This window comes from Ambystoma mexicanum, chromosome 13, assembly GCF_040938575.1.
Source record: "Ambystoma mexicanum isolate Mex_15411 chromosome 13, UKY_AmexF1_1, whole genome shotgun sequence".
NCBI lineage: Eukaryota > Metazoa > Chordata > Amphibia > Caudata > Ambystomatidae > Ambystoma > Ambystoma mexicanum.
In genome coordinates this window covers 698,973,266-698,993,378 of record NC_090938.1, presented here as the reverse complement: position 1 = coordinate 698,993,378, position 20,113 = coordinate 698,973,266, and the positions used below count along the sequence as shown (strand labels likewise).

General features: G+C 49.3%; 1 protein-coding gene across 2 annotated transcripts in view; it reads right to left on the bottom strand.

The window, feature by feature from the left end:
• MSL1 (MSL complex subunit 1) overlaps nt 1-20,113 on the bottom strand; it is a 137,133-nt gene that overhangs the window by 72,794 nt on the left and 44,226 nt on the right. The window contains exon 7 of one of the 2 annotated variants that reach the window (XR_011283106.1): nt 1,483-2,309. The exons of the other annotated variant lie outside the window; for it this stretch is intronic. The gene's annotated coding sequence lies outside the window, so the exon portion shown is untranslated. The remainder of the gene's footprint in view (nt 1-1,482; nt 2,310-20,113) is intronic. 2 annotated transcript variants of the gene reach the window in all.

The following is a 20,113-nucleotide window of genomic DNA, read 5'->3' as shown; positions in this document are numbered from 1 at the left end:
TGGTGGATATCCGGCTGGTGGTCACACAACTTTCTAAGTATGCATGGGCTAAGTCTATGGCCGTCTATGTTATGGGAAAGGTAACATTGAGTGGCGTGGGTTTTCTGGTGTAGAGTAATTGCTCTACACCCCACCCATGCCACACTTAGTTTTTGTTGGTGCCCCCTGCGGACACCTGCAGACACTTCTTGGAGCCGCCTCTGTAGTTGCCGCCCTTTGCCTTAGGGCCCTTAGCCGCTGGGCAGGGGGCTGTCCTGGGGTGTCCTTGATGAGGGTGCAGAGAGCCAATCAGGGCGCTTGGGAGGCGGGGAAAATTGAATCCAGGAAGCGGGGAGGACCGGCAAAGACCACGCTACGGCCTCGCACTATGTGCTTTTAGAAGCACTGGGCATGATTTTTATAAGCTGGCTGAGGCTCAGGGGCGATGCTGCACTCACCTTGGAAGGGGTTTGCAGTAAAAAAAAACTGTTAAAGCATGCACGTACATGCGAGTAAAATGAAATTACATGCAAAATGTTGTGGGAGGCAAGAACTTTAGATTCAGAGAAAGAAAGGTTTGAAATTTGAGGACCCAAAACACCCATTTCACTTCCCTTAGTGTGTTGGATGACAGGCTGAGAGATGCCTCAAATCTAACTCTAACATGGTCTTGTTCTGTGCTCAGGTGCCTGCTGGGACTTTGGTTTAGTCAGGGGCAGTGTAAGGTATTTGGCAGGAACAGAATCCCTGCTCGTTACTCCCAGAGGCCTACGCAGCATTTTCCCACAAGCTTCAAACTCATCTCACAAACGGCATGGCCACAGGCCAAAATGAAATCCCACTCACCAGCGACCCCCAAAGCCATGACTCAGCTTCTGTCGAAGTACCACCAGAACGTTGGTTTCACATTAATGCTGCACACACACAGTGGGGGTTCATGGTAAAAGTAGGAGAAAAGGGATAGACGGAGTGTGAATTCCTTGAAGTTCTCCACAAATCTGGGTGCACCATACCTTGGCATAAGGGAGATACAGCTATAGCAAGGTGATGAGACGCATGCTGCCACTTAAAAAGGACAACAAAGTGGAACATGTGGACATGGGGTTTGTGAGATTTTCCTTAAGCCCTGTTGCCAGGGTCTTTAGGGGCATTGGATACTGCTAGTGATGCCCTCAAGCTCACGATGCTCCTCAAGTGGTAGTGTCGATAGCAGCTCAGGCCCATCTTCGAGGAGGTGGACTGGGTTAACAGTACAGTACGCACTTTTCATTTACACCCAATGAGATTGTCCACAAACATTCTTCTAAAATGTAATATTGATAAAAAGATGCCACAAAATACTTTCAAGAAGAGTTCTTTAGCGTTCAATAAAAGTCCTCCCTAGAAAAGACAATGCCTTAAAAAGGTATGCAAACAGTTTTCTTATCTAAGCCAATACATTTGAGAGAGACCAAGGGAGACCAGTTGGGAGAGATGGGGCAGTAGTTGAGAGGCAAATGTTACCTTTGTACAAGAGGGTCCATAAGGAGCAGTTCCTGGATATCTGGTGGAATGAGTCCCTGGGTGATGAAGGGACCACAGGTGACTAAATGCATGAAGAAAAGACTTGGCAGCAGCACCGTAGAGTCAAAAGAGCAATAACATGGCATTGAAAAATCAGTTCTGCAGCAGGCAGTTAGTGGTTTTTAGAGGCGATTGCTGTGCATGTTGTTCACAGACCACAGAGGGTTCCAGCGATGGCACAAGTGGAGTAGGGATACCAAAACCCTTGGGCGGACAACTGAAGATTCAGTGACTCCCAGGTTGAGGATCACAGCCAGAGGAGGAGTAAGGCAGTTGGTGGCAGTCATCAATGCAGGTTTCCTCAGGCCGTCCTATGGCACAACATTTGGCTTCAGAGGATGTGGTTGGCTTAGGGAGACCCTAAGAAAGTGAGTTGGGCTTTGCAGTTACAAAAACCAAGGCAGCACATTCCAGCTTAAATGTTGGGAGAGATGTTACCAGGTTACCTGCTGGATGTTGTGAGACGACAATTCTCTGGTTGGTTCAGCAAGAAGTCTCTTTGTTTGGAATCCCAGCAGAGAAGGGCACCCTCTTCTAGGTATGGCAAAGCAGGCACGGTTTAGAACTGTGATCGAGTTGTCCCCACCATATCAGGAAAGGGGGGCTGCAGAGGGCTCCTTCTTGTCATCCAGAGAAGAAAGAGCTTTGCTTTCAGATTTTTCAGAGCGTCAAGAGGATGATGGTGCAGAGTTCTGGTCCTTCCAGGAATGCAGGTTCAGAGTTCCAACAGCGGGCAAGGTGAGTGGGATAACACGACAGAATGCCATCTGCGAGGGTGAAATAGTCAGATTTTTTTTTATTGTTAATAAAATGTTGCAGGTAATTGTTTCTGAAAGTGAGATCTGCTAATCAGAGCCGACTCTCATAATGCTCCATGCCAAAAAGCATTATGCACACATGTACCCTGCTGTGACATTCTCCTGACAGCCCCAGAAACTATCCTGCAGAGGCAGCAGGACCGCTTCAAATGGTCTTGTCCGCTTCCTTGAACACAAGTTCTGGCATTAAGTCCCAGCAAGCAAAGTTGGCTTTTTATCAGTCAACATCTGGTTCAAAATATCCTAATTGTGCAATCTAGACAGCCGGGTGGCAGTTCTTAAAATATGCATGTAAGGAATGCGTGGTTTTGACATGGTGGCTATTAAAATAAACAATTTATACAGCCACAAGTATTGGAGGTCATGGTCAACTTGATGAGCAGTGACTCATGCAAGACAAGGCTGGGTGTGAATTATCTGTCTGACATGGGTGTACCCACAACAATCATGTGGGACCCAGCCTAGGAACTTTCCTCTTTGACCATCCCCATTAAAAACTCATCCTTCCCCCTGGCACCCCTATTCACCTTCCAAGCGGGGGGGGGGGGGGAAATAGATGGGGGCCAGAGAGAGGACATCTTAGTCCAGGGAACAGGAACCCTCCCACGGGAGGTCCCCTGTGAACCGGTGCTTCAAAAACAGTCCTGCCATGACAGTGGCCGTCTTACACCAGGGTAGACAGAGGAAAGGGGGAACACTGGAGAAGAGGTTCAGAGCACAGAGGGGTGTCGCCATCGTGATTTTTTTTTTATTGGGGCTACCCAACTTTCCAACCCCCCCCCCCCCCAACCCCCACTTCCTAAGCAGCCTGGCTTGGATCTTGACCAATAAGCTGTAACATTTTGCCTATATAAAAAAGGGAGGAGGCTCTCCCCTTAGTTGGATTGATTCCTTCTTGTCTTGAAGTCCAAAGACGATTCACCAGAACTGTGCTGAGGATAGTCTATTGCAAACCCCTCCACCACAGAGCTGCAGAGGCTCAAAGGGAGGCTAAAGCGCTCCTCTCTAATCATACCAAGGGCACATTTGGGGTGAAACTGCTGGGTGGACAAACTTTCCTCTCATTGGGAAGGGATGGGGGGGAGGGGGGGGTAAAGGGTGTGGGGCGCAGGGAGGAAGAAAAAATTAAATGGATACCTCGCCCCAGCAATTCTGGACTGGGTCTCCCAGCAACCACAGAACCAAAGAAGCGATCCCGGGATCTCCCTGCATCTCCAAAATGCATAGGTGCCAGTTTGGGCACCTTAGACGCCATCCAAGCTGCTACAACGGAACCGATGGAATAATGGCGGCCATGGCACTCTGCTGCCCTCACATCTCAGCTTCGCTTGACGCCAAAGCTGTAAGACCATGCCATATCGGAGACCCAGCTGAGTCTTCTAGTGTGCCAAACTCAGAAATGCCTGCCTGGTTATCAGCTTTGAGCTCCAAACTGTTGCTGCTGTAGTACAGATATGCAGTGTTCAGCCAGCCGAGACCGCTCGCTGCCAGAGGACAGTCTTCACACCCATATGAGCTTAAGACCACAGAGTCTTACAGCACATCCAACCAGACCTTGCCTGCAGCCCCCAGGGTCTTCAACTTGCAAGCAGTCACTGCTGGACAGCACTGCATTGTTGGAACAGCGCTCCCGGACTCAAACCCAGCAAGGAAAGTTCCCAGACTGCCGGTTCTATGTTATTGAGCCCTGAAAGCCTATTGAACACCATTTGAAGTGTTTGTCCCACTGGTGCACCTTACTTGGCCCTTGTGACTTAAGCCTCTTTTCTCTACCTTTTTCCATCTTCATGAACATGGTATTTTGCTGCCGAAATCTATGTCTGAGCACCCCGGTCTACAAACCCAAGAATGCCCCTTGACTCCAAATTCTTCTCAGCTGCCTTTTCCTTTACCTAGTCGAGCCAGTAATGTTTAAGCATTGTGTGCATTTTTTTTTTTGCTAGTTTAATTAAATGTTCCCATTTTTTGCAGAACCGTAGTCGAGATCTGATTTTTGGTACTTCCATACTATTCTGTTTGCGTTGCATCTGTGCCATCTCACATCCCTCCTGAAGGGTATAGTGTGCCCTCGGCCCATGTTACCAAAAGAGGTGAAAGTTGGATTGTGGCAGTTTCACCTTTATGATTGGAACCACTGCTGGTTTAGTAGTTTTGGTGGTTTGAAGCAGAGGAGGCACTTTAGACACTACTGATCCCTGTGCTCCTCCAGAACAGTAGTCATTGCATCACAGTAAGGGCACCCCCCTACCCCTTCAGGAGGCAGCGAGTGGACACAGCACTCAATCACACACCAAAAACCATGGGCGGTCCATCAATAGCAGATCACCACCCAAAGCACACCCGTCACAATCCCAGACTGACTACGTATATGGTCAGAACTGGCTTCAAGACAACTACAGCCCCGGGCCTGTGTTACAGGCATCCATCCAGTGGGCCAAATGGCCACTTCCATGTCACTCTGTGTGTGAGAAAGGTAATCATGTGACCATTCAGGCCATTGTGGCAAACTAAGACAACCTACATTTTGGGGGAAGGAAGGGTAGATAAAAAGGACCCAACCATGCAAAATGGATTACAGCATGTGAAAGAATTTTACACAGCCTGACCACCTGACTAACATAAGGGGTCCCTTCTCTGGGGCACGGTTAGGGAGAATTCTCAGAAATGTGCCAATTCCCTTTTACCTTGGAGACCTTCAGGTCTTTTGCTGGACTTTAGGACTTAAATTCTAATTTGGAGAGAGGGAGCCAGAGAGACCTCCCCACCCCCACACACACACACATGTATTTTTCTGTGATTTACACTGTTTCTTTTGACCTTGGAGTCTGACAAACTCCATAGGCATCATCTTTACATCGTGACACACCGCACCTTCAGTGCAGTGGCACAGGGAAGTCTTAAGATTTCCGAAAGGTTTAAATATCTTCTCTTGGTGAAACTACTGTTTCCAAGAGCAGTGAAGTGAAATTGACTTTACTTAAATTTTGTAACCTTCTAGACCCAGCACACACTATCTTACCATAGGGTGATAATGCTATGATAGGTTATTTATAACATGCTTAATACCCAGAGGTTTCTATGCGCGGACCTGGGGATCGAACCTGTGGTGCTCCGTGTCGTCTTGCTTCCAAGGCGAGCAGTTTGCCCCCGACCTATCCTGTTGGAGGGGTTACTTAGTCCCCTTTGTCTAGTTTCTCATGTACCTTTTCTACAATTAATGGCAGGTGGCAGTGGTTTACTGTTTACTACCATTGTGTGTTTTTACCGCGGGCTGCGTTCGCTGCAGCAGTAAGGCACCCAATTTGTCAAAATGGCCCTGCGTGCCAAACCAGGTTTGGTCCCTTTGTTCGTTTTGTCTTTGGTGGGATTCACGAGTGAAGCACGCCTCTGGCTCGAGTATGCCTGGCAGGGGCAGGAAGTGAGGGAGGTGCCCAAAACTCCCTGTGCTTAATCCCCTTGGTTACAGGAATGCACCCAAAGGTGATTGGTCGGCTGGCTGTCCTTGGAGGACAGCCACCCTGCTGTTTGATTGACAGTTATGCCGGTGGGAGAAACCTATATAAAAAGGAGAGGCTTTTTGGCGTGGAAGGCAGTCGACAACTGGACGAAGGAATCCGAAGAAGAACTTGGAAGAGACACCTACTGCAACAACTGGACTGTTGGTTTGCCCAGTGAAGCCCTGCTGCTGTGCTGAAGCTCCGAATTAGTTTCGACTAGAGAAGCCTCCAAGGACGACTTCTCCCCTTGTGTTGGTGGGACCAATCAACCCCAAAGTGAACGTGTTGGGACATCCTCTCGGAGCTGGCTGAACTTCCACTGCTGCCAGAGAGGAACACCAAACCGAGTGGATCACTTTAAGTCGGACCTGAGCGCAAGGCAGATCCTCCGGACTTCCCTGAAGCAGGACTGCCCAAGCCGGAGCCACCTCAACAGAGTGCTGGATCCCAGATGTGAGAAAAGTCTGAAGTGGTCTCCGAGAACTGCAGTGTTGCCATTTGCTGTAGATGCGAGGAGCTGAAACCGCGAAGTGCTGCTGAATTGAAGTTTGCCCATTGCAGTACAGGAGTCCCCCAGACATCCTCCCTCTTGTCCCCACGACTGAGGCCCAGGAACACCAGGATCTGCGGAGCTGTACAGGAACAGAAGCCAGCTGGAACCATTTCTTCTAACCAAAAGCACTGTAAAGTTAAGAGGACTTACCTCTTGGTGTAGCCTTATTTTGGTCTCAGTTGAGGCTCGTCTTGGTTGCCCTTGAAGAGTTGCTTGCAGCTTTGCTCCTCACAAGCCTCAGTGTGTGTGAGGCTCCTCAAGTGATTTTACTTCTACAAACCTTTCTAAAAACCTTTTGCAAGACTTTTACTTAACTGCAAAGAAGATCAGCTCGCCTAGACTTTGCTCAACTAACATTGGCTGTCCTGGCTACCCGAGAGACTCTGCTTACCTCGGACTCTGTGCCTTTATTTTTCCCCCGGGAGATGGTTGTGCCTGGTTCCTCGTAGACTCTACCTCTACATCCGAATTCCATGTTGGGTCTCTCGGCGATGACAGGGAAATGTCCGACCCTGAGTCACCTCGTATAGAATCGGACTCCGATAGCTCACCCTCCTCCTGCGCTCGAGGACGATCCTTCACCACCTGGGAGGCCGACGGGCTTTTGGTCGTCGAGCGGGCTGCTTGAGCTTGCTCGTCGACGGAAGGTGCAGAAAATAGCAACGATGAAGTGCCAGGCTGAGGGATCTGCGTATCCAGACGCTGCAGGAGCTTCTGAAGTGTATTAAGCACATCCAGAGACAAAACCGTCTGGGGGGTCAGCAACGTCGAGGATAGAGGGACCACACCCCCACTCGCACTCGTCGTCGACGTATTGGAAGGCCGTAAGCCCAAGTCCGACGGCTGCATAACCCTGTCACATTCTCCTTCCGCCGACGTCACCGACAAGGCCGTGTCTGGCTGCAGTAGGACCTCAGGGGGGACCGGGTCACAAACCTCTGGCTGCCAGGCCATAGATTGAGTCACCGTCGACGAAGGAATCCCACCGCTGCTGCCTGAATAGTAATAGGCATCGTCAACGACACCGGGGTCGACGAGCAAGTAGCCGGCACCGAGCCTTTAGACTTCCCGGCTGAAGAGTCTCGACTCACGGAAGACCTAGGACGGTCCCCTGAGGAGGGTTTTGATGTCGCTTGCCTCTCCGTCTTAGAGGATGAGGAGGAGGAGGAGGACTTTGTGTGATGAGGAAGACCCAGCATGCTTCCCCGTATGCTTGTCCGCAGGGCATTTTTCGACAGGCCGCACCTTCTTCGAGGGAGGTTCCGACCTGCTCCTGGAGGCCGTGGAGCCAACTTCTGATGCCGGATAGGCACCCGCTCCGTCGTTAAGCCAGTCGACCAACCTTCTTTTCCGGTCTTTAAGGGTTTTTTGGGAGAAACCCTGGCATATCTCGCATGTATCCGCCGTGTGGTGCGGGTGGAGACAGTAGATACAATCCATGTGAGCATCACCTTCATAGACTGAGTCCACATGTCGCACAAGGGCGAAATAAAGCTTTTCCTGACATATTTTATCCAGAATGTAACGTCGCCGAAGCGAAAATACAACCTAATTTCGACTAGCAGTAACCACGAGGATCCCACTACTTTGAAAGACGGTTGAAATCTGAGGGAGCGCGGGGGCGGGTCCTGTATTTATATCATGACGTCCTGACGGCGCGGGCACGCATGATACAAAACGAGGTGGATAGGACGCATAAGCGTCGAAAAAGTTTTCCTACGGGAAAGGGTCTATATAATGTACCGGGGATTCCCAGCCTGACGACGGGGAATATTCTAAGCATGTGAATCCATGGAAGATCCAATGCTGGAGAAACTGTATTACAACCATACTGCTCACATTGACCCCTCTTGAGAGAAGCATGGCTGCTCAGCCACACTACCAACCTGTGTAGTACAGACTTATACCAAAGGTTGGGTTGGTTCCTATTGCCAGGGGGTCAAGGTTGCTTTAGTCTTCCAAAGGATACTGCACACAATCTTGCCTAACAGACACCATAAGGTACCACTGGGGTATGCATGCCTTAGGAGTCCTAAGAACTCCCAAACCACATTAAAAGAAAAACAAACCAAAAAACACCCCCAAAACTGCCTGGGAGAAAAAAGTGAGTACAAAACGAGGAATCCAGCAAAAACAGGAGGGGTGCCAATTTAGGCATAGCTCTAAAAAATGGAATTCTGTGCTAGCAAGTCCATCTGAGTTTAGAATCTTTAGGCTCCCATGTCCACCCACATTATTGGATCATAAAGTGCATGCCAGCTGTGGCCCATAAAGCCTTTCCAATTCCCCATTTTCATTTGCCACTTCAACCAAAAGGGACACCTTAGAATTAACCTTTACATGAACATGAGACATTCAAGCATCATCTACCATACATACATGTGTTAGGCTAAAAAGTTTTAGTCGCCCATCCCATTTATCTGACTTGTGTTAACATTGATCTTTACACATCCTGTTCTTGGACTTAAAATCTTTGCTCTTACTTGTCAGTCTTGTATTTTTATATGGTAATGTAGCTGCTGTATCATAAATAACCCCCATGTAATGAATCCAATGTAGTAGGATATCACAAGCAGGCTCTGAAGCCCCTAATGCTACAGCATTTTTATTGTCTACTATTCCAGAGATGCCTCGGATATAAAATAATTTTATAAAAATGCATACATCATTGCATCGCTTCTCTTTAGGATTTTGCCTGTAAATTTTGGACGAACACGCATCCTTATGGCGTTGCACACTTTGAGACTAACACAGACAGTGCTCCAGGTAAGATTTGGAAGTAGGAGCATTTTACTCCTATTTTTTAGAAGCTGGGAGTAAACATTTTGGGGGGGGGGGGGGTTAGGGGCAGGGGGGGAATTAAAAATGAAACTCCAATTCCCAATAAGAGTATTTTATAAGCAAAGTAAAAAAATGTTTTAACTGAAAAACAGAAATCTTTTGTAATATTTATTTCTTTACACCAAGTTATTCATGCACATTAAAAGAAAAAGATACAGGTTTAATTCTTACAATCAGGCGGTTAAAAGGGCAGTTTCTTCCTGTTATAGTAGTTTCTCTACTTCTCCTGTTCCCTTCCATGCCCTGTCTACGGCACTGGTATCTCATTTCTCATTTCACCACTAAAACCCAGGACATTCTGTCCTCCATCAACTCTTCCTCTCTCAGCTCCCCTCTGGCCAACTATCTCTCTCTCCCCTCCCCCTCCAACCCCCCCCCCCCAGTCTCCTCTTTCACTCAGACCACACCCAACATGGTTTCTAGACAAGTCTGCTCTATAAAAGTGTTGTCCAAACAGGTGCTTCCCTGCTCCCCCAGAACTATCAAGGACCACATTGCTCCCTTGCTCCAGCCTTGGCCGATTTCAGCAATCATTTCTTCGCCACCGGCACCCCCCCCCCCCCTCTCAAGCATTCCCTTGTGCACCCAGTCCTTAAGAAGCCTTCTGCCGATCCTACCTGTCCGGCGAACTATCGCCCAATCTCCATCACCCCCTTTCCTGGGAAAACTCCTGGAAAAGCTGGCCCTCTCCCAGCGTACTCTCCACACTGAATCAGCTGGTTTTCCCCATGAATCAGTCTGGCTTCCGAGCGGCCAGAGTGACGGAAACTGCTCTCCTGAAAACACCTGTGAAGATCTGCTCTCTAAACCTAGATTACAGCATCCCTTCTGTTCTCATCCTCCTTGATCTCTCCTCCGCTTTCGATACTGTCAAATACACCATCCTGATCAATCGACTCAGAGAACCGGAGCATTACGGGGCAGACCCTGGAGTGGTTGACCGCCTTAGTCTTCAACCTCTACTTGGCCCACCTGATCTTCATCCTCTGCTCCAACTTTGTGTTATGCAGCTGACACTCTGCTCTCCTTCAGGCCTCCCCTCAGCCTCCTCTCCTTCCCGACTGTATCCGCAATTCAGGATTGGTGCGCCTCCAAGGATCTCTGCCTTAGTGCCAGTAAGAAAGATCCTTTTCATTGGGACCCCTGCTCTCGCTTCCCTCTAGCTCTCTTGTCACCCTCCTTGGGCTCTTCCTTTGCCTTCCTGTGAGGCAAAAAACCCTGGTGTCATCTTCGACTCCCCTCTTGGACGTCGCCAAGAACTACCAGCTTCACCCCCTCAAAAGGTACTCATCCCTTTCTCACCTTCGCCCCCAGAAGCTTACTGTCTCCAGGGCTCTGGTTCCCTCTAGGCTGGACTACTGCAACAACTCAATCTACCTTCCTCTACTTTCCACCCTCTGCATCTAACCCAGAACAGGACGACTTCTCCTTGGCCTCAAGCCCAGGGACCGTGTCTCACCAGCCCTGAAATCTCTCCACTGGCTCCCATTGGCTGCAAGGATCAAATTCAGGACCCCATGCATTGTCCACAAGGCTTACTGGGGGTGGAGTTCGAACTACATCAAACGCTCTCTTCTCAACTACCTTCCTTCTCAAGACCTTCGCTTAAGTACTCCCAACTCTCTAACGGTCAGACGATATCTGAATGACAAGGCCTAGTAAGATAGTTTGTCTTGTCCTCGTCTTGTCGCGCCTAGAAACACCTGTGTACAGGTGCGTTATATAGGATGTGTCATATCATACCTATGTGCACTACGGGTCCAAACATCCATAGATCTGTGCGGGTGAAAGCAGGGGCACAAGATTGTACATGTCTTTTTCCCCCATTTTTTGTTGGGAGTATTTTTGCTCCCCATTTTAATTTTTTGGGAGTATTTGCCAATTTGTAGAGCGTAAAAGTGGCCAATACACCCCTTATTTGAAGGGTTTTTTGCTGGCATATGGGACTATCTGCATCTTGACAACGCTCCTGTGTACGATTGGTGACTTAGCATGTATTGGATTTTTTCATGTGGTACCCTACAGAACCAATTGCCGGGAGGCTTTTTACTGTCATGTGCCCCTCTCCGTGGCACCTGTGCGCTCGGGCGGTCATTAGGCTGTTCCACCACGCTACTGCCCAGCGCACCACAGCGGTCTAGTTGTTTGTAACAGCACCCCCCCCCCCCCCCTACCAGCCGACACGCTGCAACCATTGTGGTCCGATTTCACTAAGTTTCGGTCTGCCGTGCTAGTTCTCGCTCCGTTCCTAGTTTTTGGGACCTTTATTCTACTTTTGTATCCTGGCCGCTGCACCTGCGGCTCCCGGACCGGCACTCCTCCTCTCGCTTCTCCCCCTCCGTTTGGAGCCTCCCCTTCAGAGACGCCAGGGTCTCCATCGTTACCGCCTTCTAGCTCGAGGGTTCCTTACTGGGCTTTCTCCGCTCCCTCGCTGGGCTGACCTCTTCCTTTCCTTCTCTTCTCTTCTCACTACCCTTCAGCCTACCAGTGTATTAGGAGCTCTCGCTCCCTCTGGCCCTCTAATTCCGGTTTACTACTGCCATCCAAAGAGTTCTCCTTCCCCTTTCGTCTTGACACCAGTGGAGCCCACCTACCTGAGGATCCTACAATGTGGTGCTACTTGCAGAAGCCAGATTCATCAGTCTGCAGTCCAAAGGTTTTTTATACCATAGAGTGCTTTTCCCCCAAATAGTCGATCCCAGAAGAAGAGTCACAGGTCTGCCACTGAGAAAGCATTCACTGTGGCTTCCTCCCGGGGTAGACCTTTACTTCATAAAGAACAGAAGGATTACTAATCCTGGCGCCCTCTGGTCCAGAGCAGTCTGGATTCCAGTCCCTCAGGTGAGGAGGAGGAGAGTGGTGTGTCCGGGGAGGACCACGCTAAGGGATCTGACATTGACCCAATTTTTCACCGTCTACTGAAAATGCACCATTTTAACCCCTCCCCCAGATTTCCCATTGTTTTTTGTGCTCCCTCACTATGCTCGGTCATCCTCATTGATTTAAATATTTACGGCCCCACTTTGAAGTAATTCACCAGCCGCCAATAACTAAAGCTGTAATGTGACATTTTGGGACTGCATGTTCCAGGTAAAACATGGTTATTGGAGTTTAAAACATGCGCACCTTTTAACGTTTAGAAAACACCAACTTTGCTGGATTTTGAGGACTTGACTTTTTACCGGGATAGTGCGCAACCCCCCCCCCCCCCCCACTCTCTCATGCATTTTAATGTGATTTTGTACATGGTTCCTTTTGGTTGTGGAGTCTGAAACTACATAGGCATCTTTTACATTGTGTCACACAGCACCTTCAGTGCAGTGACACAGGGAAGTCTTCCAGATTTCCCCCAAGGTTTAAATACCTTCTCTGGGATAAGGAACAAGTTACTTACCTGTAACTGTTGTTCTCCAGCATGGGTCTGGCATGGATTCACATGCTCATGAATATTCCCCGTCGTCAGGCTGGGAATGCTCGGTAAAAAAAAAACAGTATCAGTTTAGTTTCTGCTCTGTCTTTCTTAGTAGTAACCAATCACTGATCTCTGGGTCATACTGCCCCCAGCCAATGACTGCCCTCTCCCTAAGCCCCGCCTCTGGCAGCCATCCTCAGATTTGGTAGCATTTAAAGTGGCAGTAGACCAAGAGAAGAGCCGCAGAGGGGTAGGCTGGAGGGTTCGCATGCGAATCCATGCCAGACCCATGCTGGAGAACAACAGTTACAGGTAAGTAACTTGTTCCTTCTCCAGCATGGGGTCTGGCATGGATTCACATGCTCAAAAGAATACATAGCAGTACACATGCACAACCACGGGAGGTGGCAACAGGCTCAACATTAAGCAATACAACAACTCAACATTAAGCATCTCTTACCTCCTCACCAGGCTCACCTTAAGCGAACTGGTTGCGCAGCACTGCTTGGCCGACCCTGGACTCCTTCCTGGAGTCCCGATCGGCGCAGTAGAATCTTGTGAAGGTGTGCATCGACCTCTACGTAGCAGCCCTGCAGATGTCCAGCAGGGGCACACCAGACAGGAATGCCGTGATAGCAGCGATCGCTCTGGTCGAATGGGCTCTAGGACGGCAGGGCAGCAGTCGGTTTGCCAACCGGTGACAGTGCATGATGCAGCCGGAGAGCCATCTGGAAATGGAAGTCTTCGAGAGAGCCTTCCCTTGATTCACAGTCCCAAAGTTCACATACAGCTGTGATGTCTTCCGAAAACTCTTCGTACGGTCCACGTGGAACTTCAGCGCTCTAGCTACATCCAGCGAGTGCAAAGTCCTCTCGGTCGGCGTCAAAAGCGACGGGAAGAAAACTGGTAACACCAAGGGCTCGTTGAGGTGGAAGTCCGACGGCACCTTGGGCATGAAGGAGGGGTGCGTCCTCAGCACCACCCTCGTGTCGTGAAAAGTCAAGTATGGAGGCTTGCAAGATAGGGCCTGGATCTCTCCCACTCGTCGTGCGGAGGTGATGGCCACGAGGGACGCTATCTTCAACGACAGGAACTTCAAAGGTGGGAACGATTGGAATAGTCCCTTCATAAATTCCTTCACCAGGCGATGAGACCACAAGGACGCCCGTCCCGTAGTCCTGGTATATCGGGAGATGGCAGCCAGATGTATTTTGATGGAGGCGTGAGCCAGTCCAGCTTTGGCCAGCGACAGTAGGTATGGCAGTACTTGAGGGGCCGTAATCCGCAGAGGGTTAATCTTCTGTGCACGGCACCAGACAGAGAACCTCTTCCACTTACGTCTGTAGCACTTGAGAGTTGAGGACACCCTGGCTTTTGCAAGAACCTCTCTGCAGATATCGTACCCTCCAAACTCTAGTGCTGCAGGAGCCAGGCCTGCAATTTCAGCGACTCCGGATCGTGAGGAAGAATGGCGCCTACTTCTCTGGAGAGAAGATCCGCGTCTGCCGGCAGCTTGACTGGTGGGGACGTTGACAAGTCCAGAATGTCCGGGAACCAGATCTGCCTCGCCACGCCGGTGCGACGAGGATCATTCTGCACCTGGACTTATTGAGCTGGTTGATCAGACGGAGCAGCAACGGCAACGGAGGAAACGCGTATAGAAACAGGCCGTCCCAAGGGAACGAGAAAGCATGGCGAACCTCTGGCACTTTGAGCTCGTCGACGTTGCGAAGAGGCCGATCCCCATCGTGGTTTGCCCCATCGTCGAAAGAGCCGATCCACCTGGTCCTGGCATAGTTCCCACTTGTGGCACGAGCGCAGCTCCCTGCTGAGTGAGTCGGCGATTGTGTTTTTTATTCCTGCCAAGTGGAAGGGAACCAGAAACATCCCCTGGGTGACGCCCCAGTGCCACAGATCCTGGGCCTCCTTGGATAGGGCTGGGGATCTGGTGCCTCCCTGCTTCCGTATGTAGAACATCTAGGTGGTGTTGTCAGTGTAGAGCCACTTTTTCCTGGACGGACGGAACGACTTGAGCGCCCAGAACACTGCTCGAAGCTCCAGAATGTTGATGTGGAGACCTCTCCTCCGGGAGCCAAAGGCCTCTTGCGTGGAGATCTCCGGTGTGGGCCCCCCAACCCTCCAGGGAGGTGTCCGTCGTCACCGTCTCCTGAAACGCCGGGGTCTGAAAGTTTGTGCCTGCCGTGAGGTGCGCACGGGTACCCCACCATAGGATCGCCCGACAGAACTCCTCGTCGAGAGGGATCCTGTCTTCGAAGCAGCCAGTCGCCTGAAACCAGCGGGCGTCGAGGAACTCCTGTAGCAGACGCATCCGAAGTCTGCAAAGGGGTACAAGGTAAATGCATGACATCCCGAGGAGGGACTTGATGGACCTCACCCTGGCCACGTCCGAGGCTAGCAGGCGTTGCACCTTGCCCAAAATGACCTTCGTCCTCTCCTCCGACGGGGAGGCCAATTGCCCCACTGTATCGAACTTCGCTCCCAGAAACAGTGCTATCTGCGATGGAACCAGGTGGGATTTGGGGTAGTTGATGGTGAACCCCAGCTCCGTGAGCAACCGGACGGTCCTCGCCGTGTGTTCAACGGCGAGTTCTCTTGTCCTTGCACGGATTAGCCAGTCGTCCAGGTAGGGGTAGACGTGGATCCCCTGCAGGCGCAGCCGCGCCGCCACTGGTGCCAGGCACTTGGTGAATACCCAGGGTGCGGACTTTAATCCGAACGGTAGGGCTCTGGCGTCCCTGAACCACGAACCTGAGAAACTTTGTGTCCTTTTAGAATGGGGAGGTGGAAGTAAGCATCCTCCAGGTCCAATGACGATAGGAAGTCTACCTCCTCCAGCTGTCCCAGCACGTGCTGGAGGGAGACCATCTGGAATTTCTGTGCCTTGGTGTACTTGTTTAACCGACGCAGGTCCAGAATGGGGCGCCAACTGCCTGTCTTCTTTTTGACGAGGAAGTACCTTGAGTACACTCCGGAGCCCCGGAGCCTCCTGGGGACGAGCTCGATGGCACCTTCCTTGAGCATCGCCCTTAACTCCAACAGCAGTTGAGGGACGTGATTCTCCTTCCTGGCCTCATTGACCTCTCCTGAGATAATCCTGACTGCTCAACACGCTACCAAGCGGTGTAGTACAGACTTAGACCAAAGGTTGGGTAACTATTGCCAGGTGGTCAGGGTTGTTGTGCACCCAAAGGGTACTGCATACAATCTTCCCCAACAGCTCCTTAGGGGCAGTGTTGCTGGGGACCCTTAGGCCCCCCCTTTAAGATTATTTTTTTCCATATCCTCGAGTAATTAACGTTCTTAATATCTCTCCCAAAACTATAATCAGTTTGCACACCACCTTCAGTGGAGTGCCAAAGAAAAACCTAGAAACGACCTTCCTTCTGCTCCTGTGACTTTTAAGTCACATATACAATCTCCTAGTTATGGCTGGTGGCAGTGGACGTCTACTGTGTAGTTTTTATACTGCAGGCTAGGACCATAGCCTCGGTACTGCACAATCGGGGCACCCATGTACCAACTTAGGGCCTCCATTTTTTTTTCCCCCATTACTACCATGGTTGTTCTTTGTTGGCCCTTCTATCCTTCTGGGAGAGGGAGGTCAGTGTGGGTTTAGCCTTTGGTGGGAACCCTTGGGTACCGAACCCTCCCCCCCCCCCCCCCCCCCCCCCCCCCCAGCCAAACTCCTTCTGTAAAATGGTGAGACAGATTGCAGAGGAGCATGTGTTGGAACTGTATAAAAAGGTGAGGCTTCTGGAGTGAAAAGCAAGTCAACCAGTTGAAGCTGAAGTATCTGAAGTAGACGACGACCAGAGACGCAGCATCACCACAGAGCATCCCGCACAAACATTTTCTTCTAACCTAAGGTACTGTGGGGAAAAAGGTATCGTTTACCCGATTCCAAGAAGTTGCTCCAGTGCATTGGAGTGCACCTACAGGTGTCTAGGGACACCCCCTCTTACACCAACTCAATCCTCTGTGTCCCTCCATCAAGTACTTTTACAGGTCTCCCTTGTTAGTGGTTACCTTGCTGCTTCTATAACACTAGGGACTGGAAGAAATCCTCCTCAGGAACTCTTCGTATTCTGCCGCTTGTCAAGACTGAGCTCTCTCTGAACTGCCTTTAGCTAGGATTGCGTTTTTGGACTGAGAAGCAACCCTCTCTAGAACCTTTAACCAGGCCAATGTTACACTAACCATTTTCCTCCCTTTTAGTGACTTTACTATATGTGTTTGAGGAGTAAATGTATAACCGTATGAACTGTTAAAAACTGCAGGTGCGCGTAATAAAATACGATATTGTCTTTTCCCTTACAAACGCTGCTACAAATGTAAGCACAAACAAACAAGTGAAAGTGCCCTTTGAAGTGTATACTCAAATATTCCCAAGTGTTCTAGTGTAAACGTCTACAGTTATTCTGGTGCATGTATATAATATAGAAATGTATATAAATTGTAAGTGTACGTTTCTTTGATGGGCAGGTCTAGCTAAGATTCATTGCACTTACCTAGAGCACACATCTTCCACTGAAGATAAGTCTTGATGCTCTGCCACTCTACCAAGGTCCTGAGTTAGTACAGAAGAGTTGGAGATTTACAAACCACTGGGATAGCTCACCAAAGTCTTACTAACAGTAAGACTAAGAAAACTGACGCCTCCTTTCACCACGACCAAGGAACAGGCGACCGGTCTACAGCTGCTGCATCGTTAAGGCGTCCAGCTTCCTCTTAAATCATGCTTCTGGTTCAGACTATGAGCCCCTGCGCACTACCAGCCTCTGAAATCTCATGTCAGTACTAATCAATCTAGACGGACCCCTACCAGACTTCAAGAGTCCAAAAATAGGACCACGATCGTTGGAGCCCTTCTCAATGCAAGATCTCTAGTTGCAAATGCCACTGAAATAGACCACCTATCCTCCGATGATCTGGAACTCTTAGCAATCACTGAATCATGGCTCCACGACGCAGCAGGCCCTGCCTTTATGCTAGCGATACCTGCCAATAATCAGATAGATTAGAAAGACCCAATGCCAGAGGGGGCGGTTTAGCCATTATTGCAAAAACCAACCTCGCCTTAAGACTTCGACTCCTCCACCACTTAGGTCCTGTGAAATGCTCATGGCAAAACTACCCATATCCAGTTGCTGCACCATAACCATCTACCAGTTATATAGACCACCAGGCCCCATCAGCACCTTTGAGGGGGACCCATCCAGTCTCCTGGCCAATAACACTAAAGATTCATCGCAGATATATATTGGGTGACTTTAACCTGGGATTTAACGACCCAGAGGACACACATGCTCAGTCAATAGCGACCATCCTGTCAGATCACCGACTTACCCAAAATGTCCACGCTCCAACTAATGTCAAAAAGGAAGGACCCTTGACTGGGTAGCGGACCTGAATTGCACGACTTCCATCACTAAAATATCCCCGCCACTGTGGACTGACCACCACCTGATTTGACTTCTCTATAACAACTGACAAACACCCACCTAAAGTCTTGTAAAGTTATGGCACCACCACTTCCTACCAGAGGTTTAAAAAAAAAAAAAAAAACCACACACACACACAACACCAGATAAATTACTATCTTATCTCCATCCATCCCTTAACTCCCTCCCAAGTAAATCTGATTTAAAGATTCCGCGAAGGACCTAGCTCCCTTTATCCCAAAGCTGATGAATGCCTCCTTCAAGATTAACTCAGTCCCAGTCCTGGGTTCAACCTCTGCTTAAAAAAACAAGCCCTAGACCCCTCCATACCTACAGATTACAGACCCATCACCACGGTACCCTTTCTCCTTAAAATTGACAGAGTGGCATATTTGCAAATTCAGAACTACCTCGAAACAAACCACCTACTGGGCTCGCGCCAATCCGGATTCAGGCCACAACATGACACGGAAACTGCATTAATCGACCCAAAAACCCAAATTGACAAGCTTAAGGACAAATGCAAAACTGCCATGCTACTTATGCAAACACCTGGCATCGGCAGCCTACATCTCGGGTGATGCAATAGCCTGGGTCCAGTCCTTTCTAGAAAAATAGAACGATGAGTCTTTTCCCTGTCGGCATCAACAGACCCAATGCAGACCACATGCGGTGTCCCACAAGGATCATGCGTCTCGCCTACCATGTAGAACATATTTACCAAACCACTATTTGACAAATTGGACAGACTGGGTGTTAACTACACAAATTATGCAGATGACACTCATATCCTTATTCCCCTTTCGAGCAATTTCAACAAAGAAACACCCTTGGTAAATGAAATATATCTCCTCTTCAGGCATCGATGGCCTCTCCCCGAATGACGATAAAACAGATCCTTATTCTTAGTTCTGATGCCGACCTAAAAAAACAAAACTCAACTAATCTGCATTCAATATAGACGGCAACACAATCAAAGTAGTTACAGAGGTAAAAACGCTAGGTTTCTACCTCGACTCCACCCTTACCCTAACTCCATGGCATCTTCTACCGCCTACACCTGCAAGCTCATCAGGGCCTGCAGACCATTTCTAACTAAAGCCAGCTGCATCACTCTTACCAATGCTATAATATTGCCAAAATTGGATTACTGTAATTCCCTATACCTAGGATTTAACAAATACATCCTTGACAAAATACAAACGTTACAAAACAATGCCCTTAGAACAGCCCTTAATATACCTAACAGAGAACACATCTCCAATATCAGAAGAGATCACCATTGGCTTAAGGTAAGCGACAGGATCCTACTTAAAAAACAGTCTCACTCACATTCAAATGCCTTAACAATGCAGCACCGCCATACCTTACAGAGTGAATGGTCAGAAGAACCTCGACTCGCCCCTCCAGAGCGCCCAACTCCCACTGTCTAGAAATACCCAGATTTAAGTTAACTAAAGCGGGAGGTAGTAGCTTCCCATTGAAAGCCGCGCAATCCTGGAATGCTCTACCCCTAGCCCTCAGAACTGACCAGTCCTACTACAGCTTTAGGCGCAATACTGTAAACTGGCTGCCTGCTAATGACATGTGATACCCATGTGCCTGCCAATGTATGTAACCTACTGTTCCACATCACTGTACCCAACTGTATTGTCCTACTGCCTTTACTGTATTTTTCCACTTGTAACTAAGCCTCAAGTATCCTTGTACCTGCTGCGTCCAGCTACCCAAGGGTTTGGTGCGCATTACCAAATAGAATAAACTGAGGGACTCTTGGGAATACTTACCTAGTGTAGATCTGCCGCCCCTGTGTTGAGTGGCGATTTGTGTTTGGGAGTCGGCCTATACATGTTTGCCCAGGTCAATTTTCTTCACAAAACATGTTACTTACTGCTTTCAGAAGATTTCCAAAGGAACTCTGACTTTTCTACAGCTTGCGCCTTGTGCCTGACCTTTGACCTTCATTCCGACCCTGAAAGTGACTCAGA